The sequence below is a fragment of the Gadus chalcogrammus genome, chromosome 18, assembly GCF_026213295.1.
Source record: "Gadus chalcogrammus isolate NIFS_2021 chromosome 18, NIFS_Gcha_1.0, whole genome shotgun sequence".
Lineage (NCBI taxonomy): Eukaryota > Metazoa > Chordata > Actinopteri > Gadiformes > Gadidae > Gadus > Gadus chalcogrammus.
In genome coordinates this window covers 3,254,715-3,269,412 of record NC_079429.1, presented here as the reverse complement: position 1 = coordinate 3,269,412, position 14,698 = coordinate 3,254,715, and positions in this window count along the sequence as shown.

Sequence of the window (14,698 nt, the reverse complement as noted above, 5' to 3'; positions counted from 1 at the left end):
ACACCATGGCTGTGCGGGGACTTTTTTTGTCGTTTCAAAAGACCTTTCTCACCGAGCGGCGGCCATGACGGTGAACGGTCGAGGGGGTTGAACCTTCTAGGATGTAGTTTAGTTGTCAGGGTTACCTCCCAATGGATTCCAGATGGTGTACCCACCCATATATGGTCAATCGCTGTTGCCACACCGCTTGCATGTCGACAGCATGTGTGTGTGTGTGTGTGTGTCGGTGTCGGTGTGTGTGTGTGTGTGTGTGTGTTGTGGGGGGGTAAATATGTGGCTGTAAATATATGTGTAAATGTTTGTGTGTATCAATGTTTGTTTGTTTGTGTGTGTATGAGTGTGTGTGTGTGTGTGTGTGTGTGTGCATATTTAAATTAGTGTGTTTAATATGTATATGGCGCTTACACCCTAAACCTGTCATCCGCTGCCACTGTCAAGATACCCTCCCCCCCCTCACTCAGGGGGGGTTCATCCATCACGCTGTTAAGGAAGGTGACCCCAGAGCGACGCCCTAATTCAGCCGTTAATCACCTGCCACGGCGCGCGGCCAGGGGTCCCTTCTCCGGCCCCCCCCCCTCTTCTTAAACGACTCCCCGGGCCCCGTCTGTTTAACAACTAGAAAAACACTCACAGAGCTAACCCCCCCCCCGGGTGAAGGTGAGATTAGACGTGGGGGGGGGGGGGCTCCACTTAGGGTTCCCCCCGAGAGGACCCCCTCTTCCTCCTCGTCGGGTTAGGGATCTGAGAAAATAAATGGCATGTGTGATGATCCTTTGCGTCCGCAATACTTCAGGTGTCATCAGGTTGTGTTCTTCGTGGAAGCAACTTGTACCGTAGAATCCGGATCTGTAGAACCGAACCCCGAAGTTTACACTGCGCCACGCGAGAAGAATCGCAGTATATGTGAGATCGGAGCGTAAGAATCCCTACTCTTGTTTTGTAGTGTTGGAGCTGATTCCTGTCCCCGATTCCGGCCCCTGGTATTCAGAGCTCTGCAGTGCTGCATCTCCTCTGCAGTCTCGGGCCAATTTAGTTTCTGCCCAAATGGGCAATAATCTCCCTCTCTCTCTGGGCAGGAAATTAACCAGGGGCTGGGAGGGTGGTGGGGGATTAGGGGTGTTTAGGGGTCAGAACAGGTGTTGGCTAAGGTTTATGGGGATATTGTCCATGCAGATTTTGTTTTTTATCTGTCCAACCCGCTCCGATATTTCTCTGCTGTTGCATGATAATGAAGTCCTTCTTTCTTGTCTTATAGTGAGCATGCTCCTCCTCCTCCTCCTCCTCCTCCTCCTCCTCCTCCTCCTCCTCCTCCTCCTCCTCCTCCTCCTCCTCCTCCTCCTCTCAGTACATTGAACTCATCTTGGCTACACCTACTCCAGATGTCCTCAACAACAGGGGGCCACACACACACACACACACACACACACACACACACACACACACACGGCCAGCTAGGAGACCACACAGGGGGTTGTGAAACAATCATAATTTTAAAGAAAGACTTGTGAAAGTGTTGTTTCTAAAGTAAGCGTCAAGAGTTAAAAAAAAACTGCTGACAGAATGGGTGTTGGAGGTGGGCGGCTGGGAGAGAGAGAGCGAGAGAGAGCGAGGGAGAGCAGAACACAACATCTCAGAGAGGGGAATGTTTGGGGAAACCACAGACAATGTACCATCTGCACACGGCGGGGTGCGAGCGCGACGCTGGCCCGCTGCTGCGCTGCACTCGGGCATTGTTATTAAATGGCTGAGCCGCCTCGCTGGCAGCCATGTTGAGCCCACACACACTCGGCCCAACCAGACGGCCGTGAGGACGGGGTGAGGGCCAGGGGAGTGAAACGGAAAACCGGCCAATAAAAAGGAAAAAAATACAAAAATTAAAAGATTCGGATGCGCAGAGAGGAGGTGCAGCTGTGAGGCCAGATATGTGCAGGCAATAAACGTGCGTGTCAAAAACAAAAAATCTTGCTCTCTCCCTCTCTTTCGCTGCCTCTCTCGCTGCTTCGCTCTCTGTCTCTCGCTGCCTCTCTCTCTGTCTCTCGCTGCCTCTCTCTCACTCTTGCTGCCTCTCTCTCTGTCTCTCGCTGCCTCTCTCTCTCTCTCGCTGCCTCTCTCTCTCTCTCTCGCTGCCTCTCTCTCTCTCTCTCGCTGCCTCTCTCTCTCTCTTGCTGCCTCTCTCTCTGTCTCTCGCTGCCTCTCTCTCTCTCTCTCGCTGCCTCTCTCTCTCTCTCTCGCTGCCTCTCTCTCTCTGTCTCTCTCGTTGCCTCTCTCTCTCTCGCTGCCTCTCTCTCTGTCTCTCGCTGCCTCTCTCTCTCGCTGCCTCTCTCTCTGTCTCCGTCTCTGTCTCTCCCTGCCTCTCTCGCTGCCTCTCTCTCTCTTCCCCCCCACCCAAGGTGCAGAGAGAGGACAGCTCTCCGAGCTCACAAGCTGCCTGTACTTAGGAAACACAGATTGAGCCGCTTTAGTACATTTTGTACACTTTTGAATCACCATTTTGTTGCAAACTCCTCGCCATGCATTCCATTATTTTTTCGCCATCTAGCAAAGTGAAGGTTTCACCTCGAGAAACGGAAACAATCGGCATGTCTCTGGATTTATAGCAGGGGGGGGGGGGGGTGAACCGGGGCCATCAATGGGCCCCGGTTCGGCCCTGTGTTCGCCGCTCTCGGGCCCCATCGACGAGACGGGGCGTAAAGCGCCCTCCGTAGAGCGAAAATTGATTTGCTGCTCCTGCACTCTCTTCGAGTCCCATCCTGGAGGCGTTAAAGCTCTTAGGATCGTGCGTGTTGTACTAATGTTTGGGTTCTTCAGTCACAACCGAGCGGCAGGTATCAACGTGAGCGTTGATCTTCTGCACACGTTTTTTGGTCCGATTGTAGCGTATCTCTGCCAACCATGACTGCGTCGAACGGTTTTAATTCAAGAGGGGTTCATCTGGGAATCGGTAAGGTATCAGAGTGGCCTTGTTCACCGTTTAACTACACGTTTTCCACAACTGTTGCCATGATGTGAAACGGTTCTCAGGAACATAGGTCCTAGGTCAACGACGGAGAAGTTGTGGTGATGGCCTTGTCGCGCTAGCGAGGGACACGTCCATCCGTCCCTCATAAAGACTGCAGCCGGGCGTAAACACGCAGCAATGGTGCCCGAATTTCTATTTCTTTGTGCTCCTCTCAATCATTCTATTCAGGGTCCCTCTCGGCTTGGTGCTGCGCTTATATTGTGATTTACCTTGAGCACGGTACACGAAATGTAATGTAGTCATTTGTGCTCTTGGCCAAGTAGATGCTGAAAGGAACACACAGAGGGACATTGTAGCATCCATCATGACACCTGAGGATGATGGCGAATTGTCTGCGCATTCACAATTTACGACCATAGACCATCATCTGTGTGTTCATGCTAAAAACACTCGATTCTTCCGGTCTGGGGTTGAGTGACTCTGACTTATAGTCAGCACTAATTCCCAGAAGCAGAAACCAGAGGTGCACACCAAAGAGCTGTGTGAGGCCAGAGAGCCACCACCACTATGCATGCTAATTCCACTTAATGCTTCCTAGTTTTCCCGGGGAATCGCTTTGAGGAATCAGTCATCTCTGTTTGGGGGAGGAGACTGACGTTCAAGCCGTCTTGTGTTTTGTGACGAGCCGTGCGTTACAGAAGCGAACGTGGCGAGATGCAGATCACAAGTTCAACGCCCCCTTTTGTCCGTTGAGGTCCTCTGTAAAGTAATTACTTTGTTCAGGCGGGGAACGGACATCCGGAGGCACCGATATTCATCGGCTAGTCACAAGAACAAAATGAAGGATACTTTATTTCCCGATAGCTGTGATATACCAATAATTCTTTTGAGGCGATTCAATTATTTTCACAGGAAGACAATTTCCGTAGAAACGTTGGATCATGTCACAAGGTTCCATTTCCGATTCAAGGGTTAGTCGTAGGCTCATGTATATACGTTAACGTTTAAGTTAATTAATGTTAACGTTAACATGACCAGCAATTGTAAATGCCTCACCTCTACGAAGATCCGCGAGCCGGGGATGCGTGAACCGCGCTTGAGGGGATGGAGACGGCTGCCCTGAAATATGTTTTCCTGTAATCCTTCTCTCTCACACTTGTCTCTTCTTTTGTTTCTTTGTTTTTGGCCATCAAGTGTTTCCAAGGTTTTGCCAACATCTTCTCAATGATGAACAAGGTTTATTTATTTTTTTTGTCCAAGCAGCCTGGAGTAGGTACGGACTCTCAGAGGAAGGGTTGGCTCTGAGATGAAGTGCAGGCCTCAGCCAGGCTAAACGCTGCACTGCAATACAGGCTACGCTTTAATTTGAGTTGCTCTCCCACTCTCTCTCTTCTCAGAGGCATGTTAAACAGGCCCCGGCAACAAAGATGTAGCCCCCAGTACAATCCGGGGGAGGCAAGCGACTTAATATTTGCATACAGAGACAAAATAACGATGATAAGCGAGCGGCAATTTCTGTAAATGTTGAATATGGTGTAAATCGTATTTCTCTTATGTAACGATGGATTCTTTTTTTCTCCCACAAGCAAGGCCAATTATTTCCTTTTTTCTGCTCTCAAAGCACTTAAGAGTACAGGAAGGGGCTGCCGTCCGCACGGGTGACCTTTCTAAAGCGAGGGGGAGATGGGCCTGGTTATGGCCGGGGGAGGGAGGAGGGGGGGGGGGCGGGAGACCGAGTGAGCCAAATGTCACTTAGGTGAAGGTGGGGGTGAGGGAGGATGAGGAGGAGGAAGAGGAGCGAGAGGGAGGGAGGGTGTGAACCGCAGCCGAGCGCTCCCGGTTGAGTGCTCCGCGATCAGAGCGCGGAGCAACTTGCAAGCGCTCAAACGGCGGCGCTGCCACGAATGACATCGTCGGCTCGTGTCCCCGCAGACGACGCCAGCTGTCGGGAGCAGACGACAAGTGTTTGCGCGCCGGCCGCGTGTCGATCAATCCCCCCCCCCGGAACCGCCCGGTAACGGCGTTTATCACCGGGAAACGGCCACCGGCGGCAAATATCAATAAATGATGTGTTCCCGTTTGTCAGCCCAGCTGCTGACAAACGGGTCCCCCTCCTTTCGTGAGACTCCCCCCCCCACCCCCCCAGAAAAAGGGAAGTCCCCCCCCCATCTTTTTCGGTCTGCCACTTATGCCGCTGCAGACTTTTATTGAAGGGCTGTAGGCCAATGCGCCGCAAGGACCAATCGGGAAGAGAGAGAGGGAGAGAGGGAGAGAGAGAGGGAGAGAGGGAGAGAGAGAGCCGCCTCATCGAGAACAGAGAAACAAATACATTTATAACGTGTCAATACACAGAAAAAAATCTCTGTGATGAACTTCCACAACTCCGGCCAAGTGGAGGCTGATCCGGCAGGCTTCTGCAAACAGAGCATCTATCCGAACAGGGGCATAATTAAACTAATGCATGGGAGAGCGAGTCAGGGAGGCACCACTGATTAATGGAGCAATTACATAATCCATTACACTGAATTATGAATGCGTTGATGATGAGCTCATGTTGGGTAATGATTCCTTTCGGAGTTTGCCTGTGAGACCGAGGGGAGGAGGGTGACTCAAATCACTGGGCAGGGGAGAGGGGAGAGAGGGGGGGGGGGGGGGGTAGAGAGAGAGAGAGAAAGATGCTCCGGTTTCCCTCTTTGACGTGAGGTCATGGCCGCCTCGTTTCTCGGAACACCTCGCACGGGGCCGCCGGCGGGATTCTCTCTCGCGGTCGCTCCGGGGAGCTCTCTCCGGGAGGTGATCGATGACAGGCCGAGGCCGCTGGATGTTTGTTTGGAGAGCCGTGCGCTCTTACCCCGTGACCGCGAGGCGGGGAAAACGCAAAGAAAACACACGACCGCCGCTTCACAGTCTGTACGCGCTGGGAAGATCGAAGCCAGGGTAACACATTTCAGCACACGGGCCCAGGCTTTTATGGGCCCAGGCTAAAGAGCTGGCTTCATGTGCCAATCCAAAGTGTGTCCTGCGGCAGAGAATACAAGGTGAGGTTCTGAGATAGAATCGACTCAAAGGGGTTAAATATAGATTTCCAAGAACACATTCGTCTCTTTCAAAGTGTTGCCAAAAGGCCCTTGGTGAAAAGGAGACAGAGGATGGTGAGCAGAGTGGTAGGCGGCCTGAAAGTGAGAGGAAACTTTACTTCTTTCTCTTCCCCGCCCACATTTGAGATGTCAGGCGAGCGATTGTTGAGACGCAGGTCTGTGCTCTGGTGGGGAGAATACTTTGCAAACAAAACCGAGAACTCCAGCGTCAGAGTGCACTTCTATGTCGTCTCTGTATGTCGTGTCGTTTTTTGGCTTTCCCTTGTTTGTAACTACCTACAGCAGTATATCCAGTATGTATTTTGTACAGGGTGTTGATACGTTTGTACAAATATATTTTGGCTGAGACCAGACCACTCTAAAGGGGGAAGTTCTATAGAGAGCATTTCAGTTCGGGACTGAATTTCGCCGTGTGATTTCAATTAGTTCGTTAGTATTGAGTATCATTTAGAGAGAGAGTTAGAGTCCGCCATGGCAGAGGGAAAAACGTTTATATGCTGTGTTAATTGACACAGCGATAAGTTGTGTGTCAGAAAGATTTACATTAGGATGCCATCGCAGAGTATTGTTAGAGGAGAGCTAAATAAAGACAAACCTCACAGGTAGCGATGTCAGCACAATCAATCACCTAACCGCCGAGAATACTTCTGATCAGATACCATGCCGGTCTATCGGTTAAGTAGCATATACACAGCTTTGCTAGCTAGCAGGTAAAACATGAAGAACGCTAAACGGTGCTCGGTGTGGGAAGATTTCCTCCAGAGATACAACAGAGTCAAATGTAAATTGTGCGATGCTACTCTTGAGTTTAGGTGTATTACTACTTACTTGCGATCTGCCGTCCCAGATTAAGAACAAGCATCCCCGGATGCTTCTTTGAGCACCCCTGCTTCGAAATGCGGCGCCAAAGCCCAACGAGTCAACGGGGCGGCGAACTAAAAGGAAAGCAACACTTTGTTGCATTTAACATCATTTTGAAAAATTAACCGATTAGTTGACGGTTAATGAGTATCTATCAAGGACAAAACGATCCGAAACTGACATCCCTTGTCACAGGCGACGTTTACACACCGTAGGGCTCTCTATAGGCCTGATACGTCGCCTATACACCTTCATCCACGCATACGCTGAAGTGCAAATTGCTTTCATTGTACCTCTATTCTTTGTGTGTTTTTTCCAACCGATGAGCCTGGCTGTGACTGTCTCATCCAATCCCAACGTACGTTGCTCGTTGATTCTTCTCCCCGCAAGCCGCCTCATTCCTGACGAGAACGAGAGCGGAATGTGCTGAACGGAGTGACGTCCATTGTTATTCTCTGAAGCTAAGCTGATTGACTGATCAGTCTTGTATTGTGTTTCCCGTGAGCTGCTTTCTGCATTCTGGGGCGCTGCGATCGCGCCGTGGTTTTGGCGGAGGCTCAGTGCAAGTTGGGTGTTTGCGAGCTTTGACTGGAGACAAACCACTTCCCTACGTAAACAAACAGCCAAGGCTGACGTCTTCACAGCCAGAAAGAGACGTCTATCTTCTTATAGTGTGTGTGTCTTTGTGTGTGTGTGTGTGTGTGTGTGAGAGAAACCGTTAGCCGGCTGCTTGTTTGCTCTGTTTCTGTTTGATCTGTTTCCAAAATGATTTCTGGGGAAAGTTGTAACCGCAGTTTAGTTTACGGGGGAGCACCAGTGAGTGGAAGGCATGAGACATCTTTATTTGAATACCCCGGCTGCGCTGTGTATTAGCGGGCTGGTTGTTGCTCGAGGCCAGCGTATGGTATGGCGCTGGCGGTCTGTGTGCGGGCTCTAACGAGTGCCTCGCCCTAAGTCTTTCTTTTCTTTTTAATCCTCTGCATATGTGCCTGTTGTGCACGGCCCTCCGCGAGCTCAAGGCCGCCTCCAGCCAGACAGAGAGCTTAACTCTCACTGGGGGCGACCGGCTGGCCTCTGCATGGCTGAGACACTGGCCTGGAAACAGGGCTTTCTCTTTAGACCAAAGGGATAATTGCAATATTTGTACTGATACTGTGAAGGGGATTATTTATTGCGATTCACTTCATATTGTGTGATGCCTACTGTATTTAAAAAACCAACAATGAAGCATTTACGGAGTTGTGGCATTGTTGCAATATTTATTTTCTTTTTATAACTTTACATAATCATTTACTTAATAATAATAATAATAATAATAACAGTAATCCTAACAAGCTAATTGCTGAAGCCCACTTCTGGGTTTCTATGAATATGCAGCAAACTGCGCAGCCCTCCCCTGAATTGGAACCCTGTTGTGAGACTGTGATCAGGCGACTTCTCCGGCTGTCGACTCATCAAATCATTCGACGTACGCGACGCATCTCTTTGAATATGGGAAAATACGTTTCATATTAGAACCAACGATTTCTCAGCGAACACACACGAGCCTGTCTGATTATTATGTTTAACCATGAGCGCCTCAAACACTTTCAAATATCTTGACGTGTGTGTGTGTGTGTGTGTGTGTGTGTGTGTGTGTGTGTGTGTGTACTCGGGGTGTTTGTGTGTTTGTGTTTGAGGGACTCGCTCTCCAGATGCGCTCTCTGTGGTTGCTGCTGTCGCTGCAGACTCTTCTCCCCCCTCACACCCTCCCTGAAAGCTGCCTCTTCCCGCTCCGTTCCCGCGGGTCGTGGTCCGTTATTGTTCCTTCTAAGCGGTCCGACCGCTGGGAAATTGATTTGTTTGTCGTGGGGGGGAGTGGGGGGGGAGAGACTCCATTCATGAAAACCAGATAAATGTCACAGCAGCAGCGGCGGCGGCGCGGTTCGGCGATAAGGGGAACACAAACAGGTCACGACAGCCTGGTGTCCGTATCTGCGTTCTGGTCATCAGAACGAGGCCGGGGCTGTGGGGGGGGGGGGGGGGTGGGTGGAGGAGAGATAGTATCTGCAGGTCCAGAGGGGGGGGCTGGGAACGGCCGTCTGGGAGGATGTTGTGGAGGGCTGGCTTGGATCTTGTTGACTGGCCAGGCACCAAGCGCACGCTGTCCTGAGCTGTTGGCGTCTGACGCCCCCCCCCCCCGTCTGTGGAGAGGGGGCTGTCTTAGTCTGAGCTTACCTTCACTTCTTTTTTTTGTCGTTGCATGTTTTTGGCGGGACACACGTACACAAAGTCAGAAATGCAGTCAAACACACATGCGGTTAAACATACGGTCACACACAGTCAAACACAAGCAGTCAAACACAAGCAGTGAAACACAAGCAGTGAAACAAACACAGTCAAACACACACAGTCAAACACACAGTTAAACAAACACAGTCAAAAATTCAGGCAAACAAACGCATAAAAAATTCCACAATAAATCACACACACACACACACACACACACACACACACACACACACACACACACACACACACACACACACACACACACACACACACACACACACACACACACACACACACACAGTGAAACACAACCTCAGCATCGGAGGAGCCCAAGACTGCAGCAGTTCCAACATGTCAGCTCCATTCGCTCTCTGGTAGTTTGGTGCTGCAGTAATAAAACTGGTTATTATTTAGTTGGGTATAAATCTGTTTTACACACCTACGCACATGTGCACACACACATAAATTCTCACGCACACTCACAAACATAACCATACACACACACGTATAGATTCACACACAAACACACGTATACGTTCATGCACACACACACAAACATACACACATACATTAATAGATGCGCACACACACGCATACTTCAGCTTTGTTTTCCACCATGTCGGCACTCAGCAATCCTGGAGAGCCAGTCCCCAAAGGGGCCCGACACGTTAGTGTGTGTGTGTGTGTGTGTGTGTGTGTGTGTGTGTGTGTGTGTGTGTGTGTGTGTGTGTGTGTGTGTGTGTGTGTGTGTGTGTGTGTGTGTGTGTGTGTGTGTGTGTAGGTGTGTGAGGGGAGGGCAGGGCCCCCCCCCGGGGACAACGGCTTCCTCCTGCAGTCAGCTGCTGGGGGCCAGTATGTGTGTCACGTCCTGAGCACCCCAGCGTCAGTCTGGCCCACTTCCCCCTGACTGACCAGACACGGGCCTTCACGCCTTACTGCTCTGATCCTCTGTGTGTGGGTCGCCCGCTCCCCTCTCTCTCTCTACCCGCCGTGTGTGTGTGTGTGTGTGTGTGTGTCGCTCGCTCCCCTCTCTCTCCACCCGCCGTGTGTGTGTGTGTGTGTGTGACATGTCTCCTGTGTTTTTGTCTCTCACTCTCCCTGTGTGCATGACATGTCTCCTGTGTGTGTGTGTAACATGTCTCGTGTGTGTGCGTGACACGTCTCCTGTTTGTGTGCCATGTCTCGTGGGTGTGTGTTTGTGTTTGTGTACCAGGTCTCCTGTGTGTGTGAGTGTGTGTGGTTGACATGTCTCCTGTGTTTTTTGTCTCTCCCTGTGTGCGTGACATGTCTCGTGTGTGTATGTGTGTACCAGGTGTGTGTGTGTGTGTGTGTGTATGCCAAATCTCGTGTGTGTGTGTGCGTGTGTGTGACATGGTTTGTGTGTGTGTGTGTGTGTGTGTGTGACATGGTTTGTGTGTGTGTGTGTGTGTGTGTGTGTGTGTGTGTGTGTGTGGGGGGTTGTAGCGTCCGTGACGTCCCTCATGTGCTCGTCCCTGGCTCTGCGCCCACCTGAGGTGAGTCAGGCAGATGGTCTTGGCGCGGCGCCAGGAAGTACGGCCGAGTCTCACACGTCTAACACCAACACACGCCTCTGTCAGAGGCTATTCTGACTCCATCAGCGGCTCTGTTGCCTCATCCTACACACACACGTGTACACATACACGCACGCACGCACGCACGTACAGGAACATAACATACACATGCAGTACGTACCGCACACACACACACACACGCACGCACGCACGTACACACACACATACGCACGCACGTACACACACACACACACACACACACACACACACACACACACACACACACACACACACACACACACACACACACACACACACACACACACACACACACACACACACACACACACACACACACACACACACACACACACACCCTCCTGTCTCGGTTCTCCTCCTCCCTGTCTTCTGGTGACAGCTTCCTTCCTGCCCGGCGGGAGCAGGAAGTGATCCCTGAAGACGGCTCTGGTTGTATCCGTGTCATGTGTCGCCGGACCCGGACCGGAGTGCTAACTGGGAGATAACGAATGGCAGAGCATGACACACACACACACACACCCAGACACACACACACGCACGCGCACACACGCACACGCACGCACACATCGACAAACACACGCACACACACCCAGACACATCGACACACACACACAGACACAGACATACACACACCCAGACACATCGACACACACACACAGACACAGACACACACACACCGACGCACGCACATCCATACACATCGACAAACACACACAAACACACAAACGCACTATTAACACAACCGCGACACCGCCTCCAGCCGGGACGTGCCCGGGGCCAAACTGCTCTGGTCCGTGCTGCCATGTGCTCATTATGGCCTCCCCCCCCCCCCCCCTCTGGGCCCTGGGTTGGGGCCCCTCTCCATTAGCTGAGCAGCCAGCGTGACAAGAGTCCCTTTCACAGGGGGGTCAGCTGAGCAGCAGGGCCGTGTGTGTGTGTGTGTGTGTGTGTGTGTGTGTGTGTGTGTGTGTGTGTGTGTGTGTGTGTGTGTGTGTGTGTGTGTGTGTGTGTGTGTGTGTGTGTGTGTGTGTGTGTGTGTGTGTGTGTGTGAAATCAGGATGCTTTCCACCCACCCCCTGCACCCCTGCCTCCCCTAATCCCCCCCCCCCCCCTTCACACCCTTGATGGATAGTTGATGTGCGAAAGACGGTTGCAATATTTTGCTAGGACTCTAATCGAAATTCCCGTAGCAGTTTTTGAAAGGGAAATATCTGTGAACCGTGCAATACGAGATAATTAACCTCAGGTGGCCGTCCCCCTCTGTCTATCATCTGCCTATCCTCTGGCTCACCTCTTCCTATCCTCCCTCAGAAATGTCAATATGTCGGCTTTAGGGATGCGCGTGTACCAGTGTTTCCTCATCCGAGGCCGCGTGCTGCTGTAACTGCGCCCGACCACAGCTCGAACAAGCATTAGTAAACAGAAGAAAGACACCTGAGGTCGCTTCCCAATCCGCCGTTGTTGTAAAATGTCGTTATACAAATGTTGTTATTCACCATAGTTTCAATTAAGGCTTTTCTGCTAAATATGTCAGGAAATTTGTCAAATTGTTAACCTCATAGCATAATTGCCTTAGTCATGTCATGGCTAAATGGTATCTATATGAACTCTACTCTCCTTAATGCTGCTGATTCACTGCGCCTCATTGGCTGTATCCTAAGCCAATCAGAGTGCTTTTTATATTCTATAATCACTCTCTGCCTAGGTCATCTATTTGACTTAAGCATTTTTTACGCTGAATAGAAGATGAACCTTAAATATAACTTAGAAAATTATGCTATGAGTCTAACGAAATGTATGCCTATTAGGCTGATATTGGCTATTATATTAGCAGTTGAGATGGCAGAGCACTGAGAGCAGGTTGAGCCCGTAGCTTTCGGATGAACAGGATATATACATATCTTTATATATATATATATTGAAGGACGTACGCAATACCGAAATTTACCGAAACGATCTGGATTGCAAACCAGAATTGTTTGATGGCAAGAAATGAAAAAGCTTATTTCAACCGACCGAAAAAGCTCTGTTGTTATTGTGAAGGACTTCCACTGCACCAATGTTAATGGGAAGCTGGGTGGAATATGAGACATCTGCTATTTCTGCCCTCGGTCACGGCGGATGAAGTCATCGCATCGCATCGCATCGCAAACCCAAAGTCGTCCTCTTCAAGGCTTTTATTAACAGTTTCCTATGGAAATCTATAATGGAGTATATTTCTCTGGCACCTAAGAGAGGTGTGTGTGTGTGTGTGTGTGTGTGTGTGTGTGTGTGTGTGTGTGTGTGTGTGTGTGTGTGTGTGTGTGTGTGTGTGTGTGTGTGTGTGTGTGTGTTTCCTCATTTGTCATTGTCCATTGACGCAACCCCCCCCAGGCAAGTGGTGTTGAATCACCTCTCTCCAAAATGCGCGCACACACACTCTTTCACTTTCCTTTCAAACAGTTTGAGGTCTGCGCTTCTGTGACTCATAAAAACACACTGTTAGGATGAATATAAACTTTTTAAAAACCACAGACCCTTGACTGTACACGCATACATACACACACGCACACCCCGCCAAACAACAACAACAACAAACTGTGTTTTTTGTTATCTAATGAGTCCCAGTAGCAGTGGTTTAAAGAAATATTTTCGTTCCTCATTTGCCATGCTTCACTTGGACTGGGTCCTTTCGCTCTACAGACGCAAATCCACAGGCCTAATGAACACACACACAGACACGCACACGCACACACACGCACACAGGCACACACACACACACACGCGCACACAAAAATATCAGTTTTAAAATCTGTCCTCGTCGCTTACAAAGGCACAATTTGGGAGCACTTAGGATGAATAGAAGGGTAAAAATATACTTTTTTTAACAAGGTCTTTCTTTTGGCCCTGTGTTTCAGGGACATTTTGATTGATTCCCATTGCAATTTTATAAAATGTTGAGAAATACCTTCTTTTTCTTTTTTGCGATTTTCAATGACAGACCAACATTCAGCGACTCGAATTGAAATCCTGACCGCTTTGGACATGCAGAGTTAACTAAAGAAGATAACGTGATTTTACATGGGAAATTTAAACTTGATACGCCTGTATCAATGCCACATGTTTCTTCTACCATGGCGTCACTTTCCGATTTTTACTGGACTTGTATTCTAACAATAATGACCAAAAATATAAAAATTCTCACAAAATCCTTCATGCCCAAGACAACACACACACACAACATACTTCTTACACAAGCACCACATTCACACAATTAGAGAACAGGCTGCCTTCAATCAAAGACAATTTTATAATATGGCAACATGTTGGACAAATAAAGCTTTTGAACTTTGAACTTTGAAAACAGATCTCAACAAATAATATAGATAATATTTTGAGGGAAACCCAACGTGGGTGTGGTTGTGGGTGTGGGTGTGGGCTTGTGACCCACCCTAACCTTCCTGTGTCTCACTGGATTTAACAACCAGAGAAAACTCCCCTTGCTTTTCTTCTTACTCCAGAAAGACGAGGACTCTTGGGGCTTCAGCGATGAGTCGATCAATCGATTAGTCGGTTAGAAAATGGATCAAACCGACATATGAATAAATTCATCGTTTGGAGTTCATCAAGCACAAAAACACGCTGCTTCAGAACTTGAGCCATTTGTTGATGGAACGTACCCAAAATTAGTAATTTAGATTTTCTTGGCTGCCTGTCTGATAAAGAAGACACTTCACTTTGGTCTCTTGCTAACTCGTAGTGTGCTTCTGCTATTATTGCTGACATTTCCTACAGACTAACTGATTCATCGAACAAACAGACGAACTAGTCAATAGAGTAATTGCGGTTGAATATAATTGTTAGTTGCAGATCCAGTGAAAAGATTTGTAAGCGTAATTTGGGGAGCTTTGAGAGAGAGGATGGAAATTTGTTGCTATTGTATGCTATTGTAGTTATTT